The 14,092-nt window shown below is 46.9% G+C and overlaps 1 protein-coding gene across 2 annotated transcripts in view; it reads left to right on the top strand.

The window, feature by feature from the left end:
* Positions 1-14,092, top strand: part of LOC142296861 (glypican-5-like) — a 435,368-nt gene that overhangs the window by 408,134 nt on the left and 13,142 nt on the right. The gene's annotated exons all lie outside the window — the stretch shown is intronic.

The raw sequence follows: 14,092 nt of genomic DNA, 5'->3' as shown, positions 1-14,092 counted from the left end.
CCCCCAGCTGATCGCTGAATATGATGTCATTCCAAATGACATTTTTACGTTTGACGCCAGCTCATGATGACCAACATGTTGCACTGCCATAATTGTCTACCCATAGTGTGTGTGTGTGTGTGTGTGTATATGTATATATGTATATATATATATATTGTGAGGTAGCGTCGTCGGCTGCGCTGCAGAAGACACGGGATCCAGGCACCAAGGTTCACAGCACACGGTTTATTCCAAAGAAATAGTCCATAATAGTACATATGTGCCTCTCCGGCAGAGAACTCAGGGAGATGTGATCACTCCCTCACACCCGGCACACCTGCCCTTGTTCCTGAATCTATTTATCCCTCCCTTCAGCCTGTAGGGAAAACAGCATTAACCCTATAGTGGATTATCATGGAGTGAGCACAACCGGGGCGAGACATACCGGCCGTCATAGATAACCCCGGTCACAGTCTCACATACCCCCCCCCTCAGTTCAAGCGTGCGGGGTTGAACTCCTGCCATCAAACACGGGCCGCGGGACAAGGCATCGGCGTTGCCCTGCAACCTACCGGCCCGGTGTTCAACCGTAAACTGGAAGTTCTGCAGAGAAAGGAACCACCGGGTAACCCGGGCATTCCGTTCCTTGGCGGACCTCATCCAGACCAGTGGAGAGTGATCCGTCACCAAGCGAAACTGCCGTCCCAGCAGGTAATAGCGTAGGGACTCCAAGGCCCACTTGATCGCCAGACACTCCTTCTCCACTACGCTATAATTCCGCTCGGGAGGGGTGAGCTTCCTACTTAAGAAGGTGACGGGGTGTTCCACCCCCTGAACCACCTGAGACAGCACTGCCCCCAGGCCGACCTCCGAGGCGTCAGTCTGTACTATGAACTCTTTCCGGAAATCAGGGTTTACAAGAACGGGCTGTCCGCACAGGACCCCCTTCAGGGCCCGGAAGGAGTCCTCGGCCTGCGGAGTCCAGTGCACCATGACGGACTTCTTGCCTTTGAGAAGGTCCGTCAAGGGGGCTGATAGTCCCGCAAAATCTTTTACAAACCTCCTGTAGTACCCCACGATACCCAGGAAGGCCCTAACCTGTTTCGTGGTCAGGGGTCTAGGCCACTTCTGGATCGCCTCAACTTTGTTAATTTGGGGCTTAATCACTCCTTGGCCTATTACGTAGCCCAAGTAGCGGGCTTCCGTGAGTCCCAACGCACATTTCTTGGGATTGGCTGTCAATCCGGCTGTTCGAAGCGCGTCCACCACCGCTTGTACCTGTTCCAAGTGGGTCTGCCAATCGGAGCTGTAAATAATGATGTCATCAAGGTACGCTGATGCATACGCCTGGTGGGGTTCCAGCACTAAGTCCATCAACCTCTGGAACGTGGCCGGAGCGCCATGTAACCCAAAAGGCAAGACAACATAGTGAAAGAGACCCTCCGGCGTAACAAAAGCGGTTTTCTCCTTGGCGGACTCCGTTAGTGGCACCTGCCAGTACCCCTTGGTCAGGTCGAGCGTGGTAAAATATCGCGCCTGTCCCAGCCTATCAATCAGCTCATCCACCCGGGGCATGGGGTAGAGATCAAACTTGGATATTTCGTTCAATCTCCTAAAGTCATTGCAGAACCTTAAGGAGCCATCGGGTTTTGGTATTAGGACAATCGGACTAGCCCATTCACTCCGGGATTTTTCGATGACCCCCAGGCGTAACATTGTCTTTACTTCCTCTGATATGGCTTGTCGTCGAGCCTCCGGTACCCGGTATGACTTCAGGCGTACCTTCAGGTGGGGCTCGGTGACAATATCATGTCGTATCAGACTGGTCCTACCGGGCAGCTCGGAGAAGACATCGGGGTTCTGCTGAACCAACCGTCTGGCCTCTCGCCTCTGTGTCTTGGTGAGGGCTTCTCCAATCCTTACTTCCGGTTCGTCCTCTCCGGAGGTCGCTGGAGCCGGATGTGAACGACCCGAAGAGGAGGGAGGTGGGGAAAAAACAGCCATCAGGCTTTCCCGTTCCTGCCAAGGTTTTAATAGGTTGACATGGTATATTTGTTCAGGTTTCCGCCTACCGGGCTGCAATACTTTATAGTTAACCACCCCGACTCTTTCCTTTATCTCGTAGGGGCCTTGCCACTGAGCCAGGAATTTACTCTCTGCCGTGGGAATCAATACCAACACCCGATCCCCGGGATTAAAGGTCCGCACGGTGGCTTGTCTATTGTAGCGGCCGCTTTGCGCGGCCTGAGCCTCCTGTAAATGCTCCTTCACAATTGGCATGACCGCGCTTATGCGGTTCTGCATACCCAAAATGTGTTCAATCACACTTTTATGGGGGGTGGGCTCCTGCTCCCAGGTTTCTTTTGCCAAGTCCAACAATCCCCGGGGATGTCGCCCGTATAACAATTCAAAAGGCGAAAACCCCGTGGATGCCTGTGGCACCTCTCGTATGGCAAACATCAAATAGGGAAGCATCATATCCCAGTCTTTCCCGTCTTTTGAGATCACCCTTCTTAGCATGGTTTTCAGGGTTTTATTGAATCGTTCCACTAAACCATCCGTCTGAGGATGATACACAGACGTACGCAACTGCTTGATCTGGAGTAGCCGGCATAGCTCTTTGGTCACTTTAGACATGAATGGGGTCCCCTGATCCGTAAGGATCTCCTTGGGCAACCCCACCCGGCAGAACACAGCAAACAACTCCCGAGCTATAAGCTTTGCTGCAGTATGTCTGAGAGGTATCGCCTCGGGATACCGGGTGGCATAGTCAACGATCACTAGGATATGCTGGTGCCCTCGAGCAGACTTTACGAGGGGCCCCACCAGATCCATCCCTATCCGTTCAAAAGGGACTTCTATAATGGGTAACGGTACCAACGGACTGCGAAAGTGGGTCAGGGGTGCGGTAAGCTGACACTCCGGGCAGGTTTCGCAGAACCGTTTTACCTCCCCAAAGACCCCGGGCCAATAGAACCTTTGCAATATTCGCTCCTGCGTTTTCTTGACCCCTAGGTGACCACTCATCAGGTGTTTATGAGCCAAGTCGAGGACCCGCCGGCGATACGGCTGGGGCACCACCAACTGCTCTACCCCTACGCCCCGTATTTCATCTACCCGGTAGAGTAAATCCTGCTTAAGAGCGAAATGGGGGTATCTTACCTGGGCACCAGACAGCTGTGCCACCCCGTCAACTACTGTCACCCGACTCCGGGCATGTATTAATGTAGGGTCCTGGAGTTGGGCTGTCCCAAACGTATCCGGGGACGCCTCCAACTCCGGGATGGGCTCGACCGTCTCAGCCTCTCCTGCCAATACCTCTAGGGGCGACCTATCAGGTTCACATCCTGTCCCTATCATGGGGACCCCTACGGCAGGCGTCCCGGATTCAGGATTGTAGGGCTCAGGTCCCGGACTGACCAATATCTGAGGGGACTTAGGAGGTCCCTTCCATAAAGTCCAAAAATAGGGCAGATCCCTTCCTAGGATCACATCATAGGGAAGAGTATTAATAAGTCCCACCTCATGTTGCACCTGACCGCAAGGTGCTGTGATGGTGACTATCCCCGTGGGATAGTCTCGGCGGTCCCCATGTATGCAAACCACCCCCACGGTACGTCCGGTGGCCTTTACTTTAGCCCTTAGGGTTGATCGCACAAGGGTCACTAAGCTTCCGGAATCCAACAAGCCTGTAACCGGACATCCATTCACCTGAATTTGGCACAAGTGGGGCTCAGTCTCTGGGTAGACCAGGTCAGCGGTACACACCACCTGAGCATACATTGAACCCCGCCGGGTAACCCCACAATCCATGGGCTCCGTGGTGAGTGGACACTGGGCTTCCATATGTCCCACCCGCTGGCACCGCCAACATCTAATAGGGAAGGACACCCCCTTGACGAGTTGTCGTTTAGGGTACATAGTTTTCCGGACCTCAGGGACGGAGGGTGCAGCTTCAGACGGGACGGTAGCGGACTCCCGCACCGGTGTCAGCGGTGGGTCCTTGGCCCTAGGCTTGGAGGGGCCGGACCGCCGGGCGGTACGCAAAGTCTCAGTGTCCCGTATCAAGTCCTGCGTAGCCACATGCCGCTCTACCAGGGACACTAATTGGTCCAGGGTACTCGGGTCACCCTGTCCGACCCACCGTTGAACGGTGACGGGTAAAGTGCGCACAAAACGATCCACTACTACCCTTTCCACCATTTGCGCCGGGCTCAGAGTGTCAGGCTGCAACCACTTTTTTACAAGATGTAACAAGTCATAGGCCTGGGAGCGTACGGGTTTGGCTTCCTCAAAGAACCACTGATTTACCCGCTGAGCCCGTACATAGGTATTCACCCCCAACCGAGCCAGTATTTCGGCTTTCAGGGTCACATAGTCAATGGCGTCCTCGGTGCAGAGGTCCAGGTATGCTTTTTGGGGTTCCCCCGTCAGATAAGGTGACAATACCTCAGCCCACTGCGGGGTCGGCAGCTTTTCCCGCTCGGCCACCCGTTCAAACACCGCCAGGAACGCTTCCACATCATCACCCGGGGTCATCTTTTGCAACGCTTGTCTCACCGCTTTCCGGACGCTGCCGTCATCACCCGATCCCGGGGTTGTTGCTGCCGGTCCGGCACGGATCGACTTGGCCAGGAGAACCATCTGTTCTTGGTGCCTTTTTTCCTGCATTTGCAAGGATTGGAGCAGGTGTGCATTGGTCTGTTGCTGCTGTGCATTAGCCTGAGCCAAATGCTTTAGTATGTCCTCCATGGCGTCGCCGGGTTTGGGCTGTAGTATAGCCGCTCGAATCCAGGACATGTGCTACTGGGTCACCAGGAATGGATGCTACACCTCACCGGCTGTCATGCCCGCCGATTCTCCACCATATGTGAGGTAGCGTCGTCGGCTGCGCTGCAGAAGACACGGGATCCAGGCACCAAGGTTCACAGCACACGGTTTATTCCAAAGAAATAGTCCATAATAGTACATATGTGCCTCTCCGGCAGAGAACTCAGGGAGATGTGATCACTCCCTCACACCCGGCACACCTGCCCTTGTTCCTGAATCTATTTATCCCTCCCTTCAGCCTGTAGGGAAAACAGCATTAACCCTATAGTGGATTATCATGGAGTGAGCACAACCGGGGCGAGACATACCGGCCGTCATAGATAACCCCGGTCACAGTCTCACAATATATATATATATATATATATATACATAATATGTGCCGTCCATTGTTGTGTGTGTTTTAAGGATGTGTCCGTATTCGCAAGTTTCCTTGAATAGACCGTTACTTATCTGAGAAACTGACTGCTCAGTACTTGTTTCTACTTGTGCATAATTGTTAATTGTACTGTATATTTTTCAGGCTAAGTTGTGTATATATGATATCAAATCTTGCGGGTCAGCGGACTTGGGCGATTTGATGCTCTGTCTGCCGCCGCTAGGTGATGTTGTAGCTGGCCCCGGTTAATAGCAATATTCTTGATCCACATAGGTGCAGAGAGAGCCTGATGCTGTGAGGTGTATACAGGGTGATTATTAAAGATTCATCAGGTTTCAAAGCGGTATCCTTCAAAATTTATTACATGCATAATACTGAATGGCACTTGATAATGAACATAAACACTCCAAGTTTAGCACATAATGTCTACAAATGTGCTATATGTCACTTTCATACTACAGTGCCTACAAGTAGTATTCAACCCCCTGCAGATTTAGCAGGTTTACACATTCGGAATTAACTTGGCATTGTGACATTTGGACTGTAGATCAGCCTGGAAGTGTGAAATGCACTTAAGCAAAAAAGAATGTTATTTCTTTTTTTTTTTTTTTTTAAATTGTGAAAAGTTTATTCAGAGGGTCATTTATTATTCAACCCCTCAAACCACCAGAATTCTGTTTGGTTCCCCTAAAGTATTAAGAAGTATTTCAGGCACAAAGAACAATGAGCTTCACATGTTTGGATTAATTATCTCTTTTTCCAGCCTTTTCTGACTAATTAAGACCCTCCCCAAACTAGTGAACAGCACTCATACTTGGTCAACATGGGAAAGACAAAGGAGCATTCCAAGGCCATCAGAGACAAGATAGTGGAGGGTCACAAGGCTGGCAAGGGGTACAAAACCCTTTCCAAGGAGTTGGGCCTACCTGTCTCCACTGTTGGGAGCATCATCCGGAAGTGGAAGGCTTATGGAACTACTGTTAGCCTTCCACGGCCTGGACAGCCTTTGAAAGTTTCCACCTGTGCCGAGGCCAGGCTTGTCCGAAGAGTCAAGGCTAACCCAAGGACAACAAGGAAGGAGCTCCGGGAATATCTCATGGCAGTGGGGACATTTGTTTCAGTCAATACCATAAGTAACGTACTCCACCGCAATGGTCTCCGTTCCAGACGAGCCCGTAAGGTACCTTTACTTTCAAAGCGTTATGTCAAGGCTCGTCTACAGTTTGCTCATGATCACTTGGAGGACTCTGAGACAGACTGGTTCAAGGTTCTCTGGTCTGATGAGACCAAGATCGAGATCTTTGGTGCCAACCACACACGTGATGTTTGGAGACTGAATGGCACTGCATACGACCCCAATAATACCAGCCCTACAGTCAAGCATGGTGGTGGCAGCATCATGCTGTGGGGCTGTTTCTCAGCCAAGGGGCCTGGCCATCTGGTCCGCATCCATGGGAAGATGGATAGCACGGCCTACCTGGAGATTTTGGCCAAGAACCTCCGCTCCTCCATCAAGGATCTTAAGATGGGTCGTCATTTCATCTTCCAACAAGACAACGACCCAAAGCACACAGCCAAGAAAACCAAGGCCTGGTTCAAGAGGGAAAAAATCAAGGTGTTGCAGTGGCCTAGTCAGTCTCCTGACCTTAACCCAATTGAAAACTTGTGGAAGGAGCTCAAGATTAAAGTCCACATGAGACACCCAAAGAACCTAGATAACTTGGAGAAGCTCTGCATGGAGGAGTGGGCCAAGATAACTCCAGAGACCTGTGCCGGCCTGATCAGGTCTTATAAAAGACGATTATTAGCTGTAATTGCAAACAAGGTGTCAGAGTTCCGGGATTTCCAGTTTTCTTTTGAAGGATCTTGCCCTTTGTTAACATGGAGTTTTCTGTTCTGTTGCCCTACTTCCTGTTCATCTGTTTAAAAGCCCGCCCCTAAGCTTAGTCTAGTTGCCTGAGTATACTGCTTCCTGTGTACTCCTGCCTTGCTGCTCTCATCTCCTGATTGCTGTTTGGATCCGGTTGAAACACCTGACACCAGCTCTGGACTTCACCTCTCATCCAACTGTGCTCGGACTCTGTCTGCCATCTCTGGTCGGCACTTCTGCCCGGTCCCTTCCGTTCATATCCACCCTAGGACTCACATCACGTACGGACATTTTTTGGACTATATCTGTTGCCCTTTTGTGTCCCGGCTGCTGTACATTTGGGCTTTCTGGGGTGATTGCCGGACAGCCCCTGTATAGGGGTTCGCTTCTGGCAGTCTCCCTGGGGGAGTCCAGTGCGCGGTCCCGGGAATTCCTCTTTGCTCAGAACCCGGCAGGTATTTACTGTGTTTATGTTCCACTGTGCATATTCTGTTCTGTGTACATATTGCGGTTACATATTACTGTGTATATTCTGTTCTGTTTACATATTGCGGTTACATATTATTGTGTATATTCTGTTCTGTGTACATATTGCGGTTACATATTATAAAACGTCTTTTGCACCAAAAGACTCGTCGTCTCGGGGAGACGCCTGACATGATTAATCTAGGATTTAGTGGCAGCTATGGGCTGCCAAAAACTCCTTATTACCCCGATTTGTCAAAGCACCAGGGCAAATCGGGAAGAGCCGGGTACAGTCCCAGAACTGTCGCATATAATGTATGCGGCAATTCTGGGCGGCTGCTGACTGTTATTGTTAGGCTGGGGGGCTCCCCATAACGTGGGGCTCCCCATCCTGAGAATACCAGCCTTCAGCCGTATGGCTTTATCTGGCTGGTATTAAAATTGGGGGGACCGCACGCCGTTTTTTTAAATTATTTATTTATTTATTTTACTGCACAGTATAGACACGCCCACCGGCTGCTGTGATTGGGTGCAGTGAGACACCTGTCACTCAGCGTGGGGGGCGTGTCTGACTGCAACCAATCACAGGCGTCTGTGAGTGGGGAAAGCAGGGAATACGAGATTGATTAATGAGCGGCCGGGATATTCCAAGTAATTGTTGCCGCGCATTCTCTGCACAGCTGTTCCTTGCTGCGCTGGTGATCAGGGAGCGGTATGAGCTGGGGGAAGAAAAAAACCGAGCGCCAATGTAAGTATGACTGAGAACAGCAGAAGAAAAGGTAAGTATACTGAATTTAATTTAAAAAAAACAAAAGAAAAGATCGCTAGTGTAAAAACGCACACGCACGAAACGTGCTGAACACGGACATACTCCGTGTGCGGTACGTGCAGGCACGGACCCATAGACTAAAGCGGGTCCGTGCCTGCGTGCTGCCGGCCAAAAACGGACATGTCATCCGTGTAGAAAAGCGCACACACGTACTTACCACACGGTCACACGTTCCGTGTGATTTTACATGTGTGTGCCATCTACCATTGAATAACATGGGTCTCCGTGTGTACGTGTCTCCGGTACGTGCAAATACGTACCGCGCACGTACAAATTAAACGGATGTGTGTTGCGGGTCTAAAGCAGAGAGGTTTGGCTACTTCACTAAAAAGGCCATGTTATTACAGAAGCAGACAGTGAGCTAACATTGTGATCAATTTAGTCTGAGGCTGTCCAGAAAGTACAAAGTCTTTAGCCCTATCAGTACTAAATCGCACAAGGATAATATCCGTTTTCAATTAAGATATCCTGCGGCTTTGATAATAAAGGGACGTAATGGCTATTTTCACACCTTCACATCTCTAGAAAAGGTGGACATATTCACAAAGCAGCTCTTACCCGGAAAGTGAATCTTAGGGGTACTTCTCACATAGCGAGATCGCTGCTGAGTCACGGTTTGTGTGACGCACCAGTGACCTCATCAGCGATCTCGCTGTGTGTGACACTGAGCAGCGATCTGGCCCCTGCTGTGAAATCGCTGATCGTTACACACTGCTCTTGTTCATTTTTTGGACGTTGCTCTCCTGCTGTGAAGCACACATCGCTGTGTGTGACAGCGAGAGAGCAACGATCTGAATGTGCAGGCAGCAGGGAGCCGGCTTCTGGCACCCTGCGGTAAGCTGCAACCAAGGTAAATATCGGGTAACCAAGCGAAGCGCTTTGCTTGGTTACCCGATATTTACCTTGGTTACTAGCGTCCACCGCTCTCAGGCTGCCACTGTCGGCTCCTCGCTCCGTGCACACATAGCCGGAGTACACATTGGGTAAATAAGCAAAGCGGTTTGCTTATTAACCCGATGTGTACTTTGGCTAGGAGTGCAGGGAGCCAGCGCTAAGCGGTGTGCGCTGGTAACCAAGGTAAATATCGGGTAGCCAAGGGCTTGGTTACCCGACATTTACCTTAGTTACCAAGCGCAGCATCGCTTCCACGTGGGGCTGGTCACTAGTCGCTGGTGAGATCTGCCTGGTTGACAGCTCCCCAGCGACCATGTACGACGCATCAGTGATCCTGACCAGGTCAGATCGCTGGTGGGATCGCTGGAGCGTCCCTAAAGTGTGACGGTACCCTTACCTTCTCCAGGAGAACAACAATTGTCATCACTCAAGGAGTCCAATTGAACTCTCGAGCCAAAGCTCTTCAAAAGCGCAAAGTCCGAATGTCCGACAAACAAAAAGTATCAAGTCACATTCAGAGTCCCATACTTAAGTCTGGTTTCCTACTTATTATAAACCCAACATGCAAAAAAAAAGGAAAAAAAAAGGAGAATGCAGAAAAATGAATCTCTCTTTCTCAACTGTTAAGTAGCAATATTAGACAAGGGCAAAGGGAATGAGGGACATTCTCTCACAGAGTCAGGTTTCCAGAAGTGAAGCTCATGATTCTTTTTTTCCTAGCTAGGTGGAGTCGAACTCCTGCTAGGGGATCTGTTTTTGATCATTTGTTGAATATATGTCTTGAAGGTTTATTATCTCTTGATAAGCTCCTTCTTGTTTTTAACAGCCATCTCATGTTCGTTGATATAACGTTACTTCTCACAGGTGGTTACAGGTCAGGTTCGATTCCATATGTCCATGCAGCTAGAGATCCTTCTTTAGAGTCTGATGATGATAATTGTTACATCGAATGTTAAGGGTCTGCGTTCCCCCCAAAAATGGATGAAGGTTATTAGACATTTGAAACGCTTTAAGCCAGATATTGACCTTTTGCAAGAAACTCATCTTCCTGAGACCGATTTTGATAGGATTTAGTCTGAGGCTAGGAGAGGCTGGCTGAGAAGGTTTCTAGTGCTCTGTGTAGGCTAACCAATACTGGACAAGACCCATACTAAAGAAAAAACAAAAAAAAAACCTTTGAGCACCCAACAAATTATATAAGACCTGGAAATAACTCCCAAAAAAATATATCAGACAATCCACATAAATAAATATATACCAATTTTTATTAATTGAAAATAATAATTTACACAATTGAAAAATATGTATATGTATACAAATATATACACAATATATATCAGGGAACTCACAACATGGTTATAAAAGTGAGTACAAATCAAAGTTTAACTATAAGAGTAACCCCTTGAACCAGAGAGCTCTTGGCAAAGTGAAGCAGTGCAAGAGCACCCTTCTATATTGGAAACTTAATTATAAAGGTAAGAAACATAATAATTATAAAAAGAAAAAGACCCCTAATAAACAAAGCTCTAAGTAAAGTGCAACAATGTACAAACACCCATACCAATCACAAGTCATAATGAATGGACCAAAGACAGATCACACTGCCCAGTACCCGTGACACTCGTTTCGCGTATAGCTTTGCCAGGGCGTCACCCCTTGAGTATTAAGAAGTGTGGCCTGTCTTTGGGTCTATCCCTTCACAATGACCTTTGCAGAGGCTCATTAAAAGATTCAGTACAAAAAAATTAGCATTTGAGTCAGTCTATTGCTATTAATGTACACGTGGGGGGCTTCATCAAAGGAAATACTTTACCAAAATCCTCTGCCGTCCAATCCCTGCACTTCTTGCAAAGTTATTTAACTTTGAGGAAAATAACTTCAGGCTGGAAGAATGATTATCTGGAGAAGAAAAAGTGAGTGATGCCATGAGTCCTGTGTCAATCCAACATCCTGAGACTATTCAAGTGTTGGGGTGCCCTTCATCCATGGAGGGGGTTCACTCATAATTTTGCCTAAGACTGCAACCATGAAAAGAGAATTGTGTCTAAACATCCTCCAGGAGCAACCTCTTCCAGTTATCCTCGAGCATTTTCGTGCTGATGAACAATACTTTTTGCAGCATGATGGAGACCATATCCAAAAATGGTAACTATATTGCTCGGTGAATGACACAGTAAAATGTTGGGTCCTTGACCAGGAATCTCCCCAGATCTTAATCCCATTGAGAACATGTGTTAAATTGTCAAAAAACGGATGGACAAACAGAGAAATTGTGCTAAACTTGAAGCAAAGATTAGACAGGAATGGGTTGTCATCAGTTTGGATTTGGCCCAAAAGCTGAAAATTAGGGTCAACAATGTAATTATTGAGTCTTTGAATAAACTTGATGTAGTTGTCCATAAATGTATAAAAACTTATCTTCTGAAATATTTATAAGTGTAGCATGTAAGTAGAAAGGAAGCTTTAGTACTAGAATTTAGATGCAGATTTCTTAATACGAAGGTCCATATAAAAGATCCTGATGATTCTTTTGGGGGAGGGGGTGAAACCAAGATGAGTGGTGAGAGCACAACAGATGAGGCTATAAAGGTATCTGCTGAGGAGTGTGACAGTGATGGAGCGGCACATGCTGGTGTCTGTCACCGCACTGACGCTTTCTCTGGAATTTATTCCTAATTAGCCTTAATGGCAGTCTGAAAGGTTTCCATTTCTCTTCCCGGATTTCAGAATGCAAATATTATCCCCAAGATGCAGTGTGCATCCTAATCACACCAGGGCTTTGGAGCCATTACTACAATAAATACATACTTATTTGACTAATATGCCATTTCATTATGTTTTTACCTTAAGTGCGATGCATTAACAGACCATCCGACAGCCTCACAATCTACACAGTCTAAAGAGGTAGGAGGTAATGCTTCATTATTATTCCCACAGAGGGCTTTACGTTAACGTTCAAAGGGAATTGTGCAAAGGCAAGTTATTTTAAGGTAATTGTCCAATCACACTTGTTATAAAGGCTCATCTTAACCACTGGCAGATTATCATGTACTAAATGCTGGGACGGGATCCTACAGTATCCCAGTGGGAAATGTCTCTTTGTGTGTGAAGTGCGAGTTAAATTTTGTGTAATCTCCTGTATATATATTATAGGGTTATTATTAGGGTCAGACATACCTATCGAAGAAGAATACATCAGTGCTCAAATGCCCATTTTCATGTAGCAACCACAACAGTTTGGTCAAATACTACTTGTTAACCAAAATTATAAAATGATATATATACAGAATATATATATATATATATATATATATATATATATATATACATGTATATATATGGATATTCAGCTGTGCTTAAACGTTTACATACCCCGGCAGATTTTTTGCTTTCTTGGCCTTTTTTCAGAGAATATGAACGATAACACAAAATCATGGTTAGTGGTTGGGTGAAGTCATTTATTGTCAAACTATTGTGTTTTCTCTTTTTAAACCATAATGACAACCAAAAACATCCAAAGGAGCCTGTGTTCCGAAGCGTGCACCCTCTGATTTTGCTAACAGACCAACATCGGAGGAGCACAGGGTGACTGAAACTGACTGATCCAGCAATATGGCCAGGGTCAGAGCAGCACTTGCAAGCTGTTTAGCTTGTAAATTTGGCATTCCTTGGCTCAGAGACTGTGAGAAAAATACACTCCTTCTATGCCACTTGAACTCCAAATTAATAAGATTTGTTTTATGAGCGCTCGGGAAATCAATACAGCACACACGCTTAGTATGGTGTACTCAGAGACTTCTGCTTTATTAGCAAGTGACCAGTTTAAATAGGGTCACAGACAAAGAAAAGGTCCCTCTGAATTATGCACCAATAAGAACAGTGGGGGCATGAATAGAAATGTGAAACTTTCCCGCCCATCAGTGTTACTTGATCACCATGGCATCATAAGTTATAGACAAGATGGATACTACAGGAACAAAATGGATTGTGTTCTCACAAGACCAAAACCTCTGACAGAATGCAGAGGTTGCTAGGAACCTTTCCAGCTCTCAATTAGGGGATTGAAAATCCTCTCCATTCTTGAGAATGGAGAGGATTTTTATTAAGACATACAGTAAAATGTTAAGTTGCTTATTTATACAAGCACTTTGTGTTTTACCCATTTAATAAAAAGAGACAACACCCTTAAAGAGGACCAACCACCAGGATTTTCCTATATACACTTAATCCAGTGCTATACTGGAGCTATCAGGCTGATTCTAAACATACCTTCAGTTGTGAGATCGGATGTATACTTTCTGAAATACAGGCAAGTAAAGTTTGTGAAATGCACTGTTAATTGATTGATAGGTGCTGCATTATATCTAATAGGTGGGTCGGGTTTTGATAGTTATTCCCGCCCCTGTCTGCCTGCCTGTTATTCCTCCCCCTGTCTCTGTTATTACAGGGGGAGGAAGGACAGGCAGTCAGACAGGGGCAGGAATAACTATCAAAACCCGACCCACCTATTAGATATTCTGTAGCACAAATCAATCAAATAACACTGTACTTCACAAACTTTACTTGCCTGTATTTTAGAAAGTATACATCTGATCTCACAACTAAAGGTATGTATAGAATCAGCATAATAGCGCCAGTATTGCACTGGCTTTAGTTTATATAGGAAAATCCTGGTGGTTGGTCCTCTTTAATGTCTAGGGATCAGGTCATTTTCCACTTATCTTTGGTTAGTATGAAACTGAACAGATACCTCCCTATTAAAAAGTGTTTTCTCTTCTGTTTTAAGCTTGTCAGGTCTCTTTACAATCATTCTACTCATGGGTTCTACCTATCTATATTGTAAACTTAT

Source organism: Anomaloglossus baeobatrachus, chromosome 3 (genome assembly GCF_048569485.1).
Source record: "Anomaloglossus baeobatrachus isolate aAnoBae1 chromosome 3, aAnoBae1.hap1, whole genome shotgun sequence".
Taxonomy (NCBI): Eukaryota; Metazoa; Chordata; class Amphibia; order Anura; family Aromobatidae; genus Anomaloglossus; species Anomaloglossus baeobatrachus.
The sequence above is the reverse complement of the archived record's forward strand: the minus strand, read 5'-3'. Positions and strand labels throughout refer to the sequence as shown.